This window comes from Coptis chinensis, chromosome 7 (assembly GCF_015680905.1).
Source record: "Coptis chinensis isolate HL-2020 chromosome 7, ASM1568090v1, whole genome shotgun sequence".
Lineage (NCBI taxonomy): Eukaryota > Viridiplantae > Streptophyta > Magnoliopsida > Ranunculales > Ranunculaceae > Coptis > Coptis chinensis.
Window position 1 is genome coordinate 29,172,800 of NC_141462.1, and position 7,001 is coordinate 29,179,800.

Sequence of the window (7,001 nt, forward strand, 5' to 3'; positions counted from 1 at the left end):
AGATGGCCAAAAAACATGGACATCGAACCATCACGACAGTTTATGAGCGCATTGGTAGTTGCCAAGAAAGGACACCATAAAATGATAGGAACAGAGTCGTTAGCGACTTCTGTGTCGAGGATAACGAAGTCGGCTGGGTAGTAACCTTGCCTCTTTTTGTGTATGTAGATGGTATATGGTCGTTGAACAAAATAGAAGCGTATCAAAACCTAATTATCCCTCAATAAGTAAAGAATGAGTAGGGTATCGTTCCACTTTTAAGTGTATGTTATGTGAAGGACAGGACTGGAAAGGGGGCTTGAGGGATTAAAAACTATGATTGTCTCTTCTGCTCTATTCTTCTATCCTCTTTTGTGGGCTTTGGTCTAAGCAACGAATCCTTTGGCCTTGGGATTCCAAATTGGCTTTAAAATAGGTCCAAGTCGTATATTTAATAGCTTTAATTCTTTGGCCTTCTCTATGATTGTCCACGGGCTTCCCATGTGATCTTTAATGCTCTGAATTGCTCCGTTTTACCCCTTTTTCTCTAATATTCCACAAAACTCTCTCTTTCACCTGTAGAATCATAAAACATAATTTACAAACACTATTAGTCCACAAAGATAGCTAAACAAGAGGCATAATCAAGGGTTAAATTGCACTTTTTGAGCACTTATCAGGTAGTAAAAATCTTGAACTTTAACCAGCACGTTTTCAATCACACCCTTAGGATACTTAATAGAATGATCAGTTAATTGCAACGTCATCTTAGTTGGTTGCATCTCTTGTAGACCTATTTGTTTATATACATAATAAGGGAGTAAGTTAACACTCACCCCTAGGTCTAATAGAGCAGTTGTCGTGTGAGTATCCCCTAAGGTGCATTGTATAGTAGGACGACCAGGGTCCTTGTACGTAACGATTTCCATTTTATTCAGATAAAGTGGGAAACTGTTCAGTTAAAAAGGCAACCTTTGGAATGTTTGTTTTCCGCCTAGTAGTGCACAACTCTTTTAGAAACTTAGCATGTTGTGGTAATTTTTTTATAGCTTCAAGAAAAGGTAAGTTTATCGTTAGATTTTTAAAAACTTTCCTAATCTCATCAAAATTTGTATCTTTATTTAACATGGCTAGCCTCTGTGGAAATGGTGGTTTCTCTCTATATTTAGCATATGGATCAATAGGATTTTTAACCTTAGCCATTTTCTTCTTAGGTTGTGGCTTAACTGGTACCTCTACAGGAGTAGGATCTTCAGTTTCTATCTCGGTATCTAATAAATTTTCATTTTCATTGACCACTGATGGTGTATCAATGGGCATAGTTATGGCGTTATCAACCACTCTGCCAGAACGGAGAATGGTAATGGCATTTAACTCATCTACGTTTAAATTTCCGTTACTAGTATTACCGGTTACTTCAAAGGCTGTGTTTGGCATTTTAGGATTAGGTATAGCTTGACCTGGAAACACACATTTTGGTTGGGTTTTCTCTTGGGTTAACTATTTTATAGATTGATTAATGGATTGTAAAATATGTTGTTAAGTTTGCATGTAGGCATCAAAACGATCCGGTTGTGGATGTGTAGTGGTCACAGGTGGTGTGACAGGAACTATCTTACATTGATTATTAACGGGTGGGTTGTGATAGTTATTATTAATTGGAACGATACCTCTATTATTATTACTAGTAAATGGGCACGTGCGTTGCACGTGCTAGGAATGAAAATTGGGGCGGAAAAAAATGAAAGGAAAGAATTATGTAAAATGTAAAATGTAAAATATTACATATTAAATTTGTCTGAATGGATTATGTAAAATGTTTTATATTCAAAAAACTTCAATAAGAAAAGAAAAAAAACACTTGAATACGTTAGTTTAATTCTTTGTTTGATACGATTTTTGTTGCTCTGCCATGTTGCGAATAAATATATTTGAAGAGGTATTTAACCGCCTGTAATTTAGTTAGTATGTAATTAGTATTGTATATGCCACAAACTAATTTACCTAAAAAATAGATATTATGTTGAGGAAGTTTACCTTTGTGCTGCTAGTTGTGTAATTCTTTTGTCGAGCATTTATATGTGATGGAAGAACATTGTTGGATTCATATGAGTGTACTACCTGTAAGATATAAGAATATTACATCATGTTGTGCAACATAATGCGTATTCTAAACTGAAGATTAAAATATCTAAAAAAAATGCAAGAAGAATAACCTTTTTCTTATTATCGTCTTCAAAATGATCTAGCGAATCCATTAACAATTGTTTTTTTGTCGTTGAATATTTTGGTTAGTTTAAATAAGTAGTTAGGTTGGACAGAGAAAAAAAATTGTTGCTAGCTAAAAAAAGCCATTTTTTTTTTTTAATTTAGAAACGTTCACATTTAAGTCGGATATAATATGTGGACTGAATTGAATGTGTAAATAATAGCTTTCGGTAAGATGGCTATGTGGCAAGATTACAATTTAAAAGCATTTAATATAATGTGGATCCATTTCATGTGTAGGGAGATTGAATTATTCAAATGATGGAGGGTTGAATTTTTTCAATCCATTTGTATGGAGGCGACAGAAGGAAGAAATTATGGATTCTAGCTGCATCGCTGAATTACATCTAGAGTAAGCGACATATCACTGGGACTGATTCCAAATATTTCAAGTTAGTACTCTATCTGTATCAGCAGCAGTGGTTTCAAAATCAACTTTAGCAGTGCTTCCACACTGGCACCTGTTGTCGACTGCCATTTGGTGGTGACGTTGTGACTTGGTTGGCGACATGGCATTGTACTTGGTAGTGGTGGCTTGGTTTTCCGAGGAGCGTTATGTATTGATTGCATTGGATGAATGGTCGTTTTATGCAGTATTGATTTCAGATATTTTGCCTGTCGATTGCATTGGATGAATGGTGTTTATGCATAGTCTCTTGACATGGGCTTACGGTAGCATGGACAATGGCAAGGATGCGGAGAATTATATAAATATTGAGCCAAATGGTAGTCTCGTTGAACATTTTCGTTAAGAGAATGGAGGCAAAATATTAACTTTTCCATTGACATTACCATTACGTTGTTCCCTACTTGGTAATCGTTTGGTTTCATGCCATTTATGAGTACCTAATCCTTAATTCCTGAAACTTTTTAATTTTTCTTAGCCATTTTGCTTTGAGCTACCAAGGCATGACACACCCAACAAAAGCTTGAACTGCAAGTTGATTGTGAATCAGGTTAAACTATATGATTCCTCACATAAGGAAAAACTGCAATATGCATTATTTTTTGTTTGTTTTATGTAATATATGTTTCCTAGGGGAAATGGGAAAAAGTTATTCAGGAGAATCAAACTATTGTTCTCTCTATCCTGCTTAATTGAGAGGCATTCAATTAGGCAATTTGCTAGTCACTTCTCAAGTTCAAATTAAAAGGTCGAGAACATTCTATAAGGGCATAAGTTAAAATAGATCTAAGGCTGATTATGTGCGCCAGAAAGCAGCTATTCAAAGAGAAAAAACTCATACATGCGCAGAGATAGACTGCATGATAATAAAATGAAACAATAAAAAACATGATATTAACTCAAATAATGATTTTGAACAAAATTTTCAGTTGTGTACAGTCAAAGAATCTAGATAGAAACGAGCTCTCACGCAAAGCGAAGGCACTAATTTCCCCAATATTATCTAAGTTAAAGGATTTGGCCAAAGGGAGCATCTAAAGCCCAGCTGAAGTGCATCGTCGTATTAAGCAACAATGGTTGTACTACATGGTAGGTAGTAGTTGCAACGGAATCGTGAGGGGCCTTCAAAGAAAGTGTTTGTTTACCAATATCATAACAAACACTATTACATGGTAGAGCAAATCTAGTAGTTTGATAGAACAACTTACTATTACATGGCAGAGCAAATCTAGTAGACATTAGTAACATCACTGTTGCATTACAAATTAAATTCCAATAACAAAATATCTAATAACCATAAATAATAAAACAATAGTAAGTTTAGGACAATAATAATAACGACATGGTCCAATCCATCTCCAGCATTCAGTCCTATAACCGTTTACATGCTCCAATCTCAAACCACAACATCAGTAGCATAATAAGTCGACTACACTACTAAACCACCTGCCACCTACATTACTACAACATCACACACCAGTTCACACACAGATACGAACCAGCACACTCACCACACGCACACCACCAGGGCGGCATCGGCAAAGCAAGAAACTTGAAAGACGGCAAGCAAGAAGCAGAAGCAAAGAGATGAAGCAAAGAATAGTAGCAGGCATAAAATAGCACCTAGCACGCAGCAGCAAAAGCATCCAACACACACAGCAGCAGAAGGCAGAATGCAGCACCAAGTACACAGCAACAATAAAACCCAACACTCAACACAACACAACACAACACAACACAACACAACACAACACCACGTCACACACACAACACTCTAGCACATGACCTGCCATCATACACATACACACAAAACACAAAACACAAAACACACACACACTACCACCTTCATCAAACCATACCACACCATACACTACCACATCCACAACACCACAACACACACATTCACTCCTATAACGACATATTCTTTCATCAAACTTTTATTTAAACTAAATATAACAATAGATGGAAGTTTAGCATTCTACTGAACATAATTAAAGTCTATTACCTGGTAAATTTTGCGGATTCTCTTAGATGCAGCAGTCGTGTCTGAAGTTTCCACGGTTTCATTAAAATTGTATGGATAAATTTCCTATGCCAACATAATACGCACATTTTTCCCCTCGTGTTAGTTATAAAGGATAAAGAATTAATAAAAACAAATATTTAAAAAGCATCGCGGTTGTATATTTACCACACATTTGGACTTTCTACGCATCCGTTTAGGCTTTGTTTCCTTAGTTGAGGTTCCAGGCCGTTCAGCAGAATTTTCAAATGGCAATATCTGTATCAAGAAGGATTGAATTTCTAATGAGCTGCCCTGCCCAAGACATGATTCTTAACAAAATAATATTCAATTTTCTAATTGAAACACCTCCCGTTACAAATAATAAAAGATGGCAACAGATAACACACTTTAAGGCATAGAACTTACCGATGGTTGATTAAAGATTGAAAGAACTAACAATTTTATTTATTTTTAATTATTTTTCCAAAAACAATGGTATGGCTTATAACATTATAATCATACAGATTTTAAAACTAATATACATCCATGAACCCAAGCACCTTACACGCACTAACATGAAAAAAACATGATAGCATACCCACGAAGTCACTAACACACGTTCAGGTATGCAAGTAAGCACATCTACAACCACAGGCATGCATACACCTCTATAACAAAGCAGAAACACGCATGGTCAACAACTAACTCATTATAAAGCATATACACACAACATGCACATATTCACCACACTTATCTCATTATAAAGCATGAAAAAAACATGCTAGCATATTCACCATACTTTTTCATCCTCTTCAAGAATACTTCATCAAACATAACTATAACTCAAGTCCCCAGAGTTTTTTCTATTTATATTGCACTACTTACCTCGTGATTCATCGTGTCAAACAGATCTCTACACATCCCTAACCTAATTAAGAGAGAGATACATATCAATCATCACGGATAGTCCATTAATGGTTTGAAGCTCCTAAGCCAGATCACCAACTCACTAAAAAACAAGCAGTCTGACCATTGTCCCGCACATGCCGAGCTAGCTCAGTCAAAATCTTAGACATCTCAGAAGAGTTAATTAAGAACCAAGAGTGTGTTTAATTTGTGGGAATTATTCCAACTCATTTTTAAGAAAATACATGCAAAATTGTAAGGGCTTGTTGGTTCTAAGAGGGATATTTCCTACTCGATATTTTACCCAAGCTCCTTGCTCCCCAAACTCTTCTGAAAACTTTACCACAAAATCAGGAGTAGGATCAAAATTACCTACCAAAAAGGAAGTTTCCTGTAGAAAAACCTTCTCTTGGAAAAAAAATAAATAAAAAATGACGCCCCTACTAAATTTGCAGTAGCAACCCCTTCATCCACAGCTGACATGTATCAAACCAGTGGCATGATACAGCACTAATTCATTATCGTTCATTGTGCAATTGCCCTCTAGGAAAATTCTGCAATGTGATCAGTTCACTTGGTTTCTCTGACTGCAGATTTATTGGCTCTCCTTTCTAATGGGTTATATGACATTTTTCTTCTGGAATGTCGCTAATGATTGGATTGGTTTATATTCTGTGACTAATTTAAGCATTTTGTACCTAGAAGTCTAATTAGCTTTCCTAATAAAGCTTCAAATGAGTGAGAAAGGAAAAAGAGGAAGAATAAAAAAAAGGCTATTGTTCATCAACTTTACATTAACCTTCCTACAAAATCCTAAAGTATGCATCTTTTGAGTTTTTGAAGTGGTTGAGTGAATATGTAGGCAGCTTAGGGTTTGGAAAGTAATGAAGAAGGTAGGAAACACACCTAATGAAGGTATTAGTATGTAAATTTACATACTAAATAAAACGTGAAAACAATAGCTTATCTCAAAAGTTTCTCTCTAATTACACGTAAAAACGTGTAATAGCATATTGGTATATACATTTTCTCTCTAATATATATATATAAACAATTATCTTAAGTAAACAATTAAATAAAACCCTTTTTTTCGATTAGTTTAGAATCACTCACTTTTGGACGCTCGGATATAGGATTTGGGTAGATAGTATTAAGAGTATGAATTTCCACTTTGGCCTACATTTATAATCACAAAAAGAAATTATGCATTGAATAAATAAAAAATAATGTCTTGTCTATCTATCTTAAACTTTTATTAAATATACTTTTTCTTTTTACCTGATCAATGTGAGTAAGCATCATGTCTCCTTCTAGCTTGTAATCCATAGGAAAAACTTTAGTTGTTATGAAGCCATTGGTGCCTTGATTCTTGATGTTGTATTAACTAATTTTTATTTCAAAAATTAATGATGAACCTATAAGCTCATTTAGTATACT

At 35.0% G+C, this 7,001-nt stretch overlaps 1 long non-coding RNA gene across 3 annotated transcripts; it reads right to left on the bottom strand.

Annotated features, from left to right (window-relative positions):
• Positions 1 to 3,889: 3,889 nt before the first annotated feature.
• On the bottom strand, positions 3,890 to 7,001 carry LOC147487008 (uncharacterized). 3 transcript variants are annotated; one of them, XR_015201897.1, is made up of 4 exons: positions 6,678 to 7,001; positions 5,544 to 5,586; positions 4,845 to 4,934; positions 3,890 to 4,742 (listed from the first exon to the last, which is right to left on the bottom strand). It is a non-coding gene; the product is annotated as an uncharacterized LOC147487008 (long non-coding RNA). The 3 variants fall into 3 exon arrangements; XR_015201896.1 differs by lacking the exon at positions 5,544 to 5,586; XR_015201895.1 differs by lacking the exons at positions 5,544 to 5,586; positions 6,678 to 7,001 and having other exon boundaries at positions 4,845 to 5,127.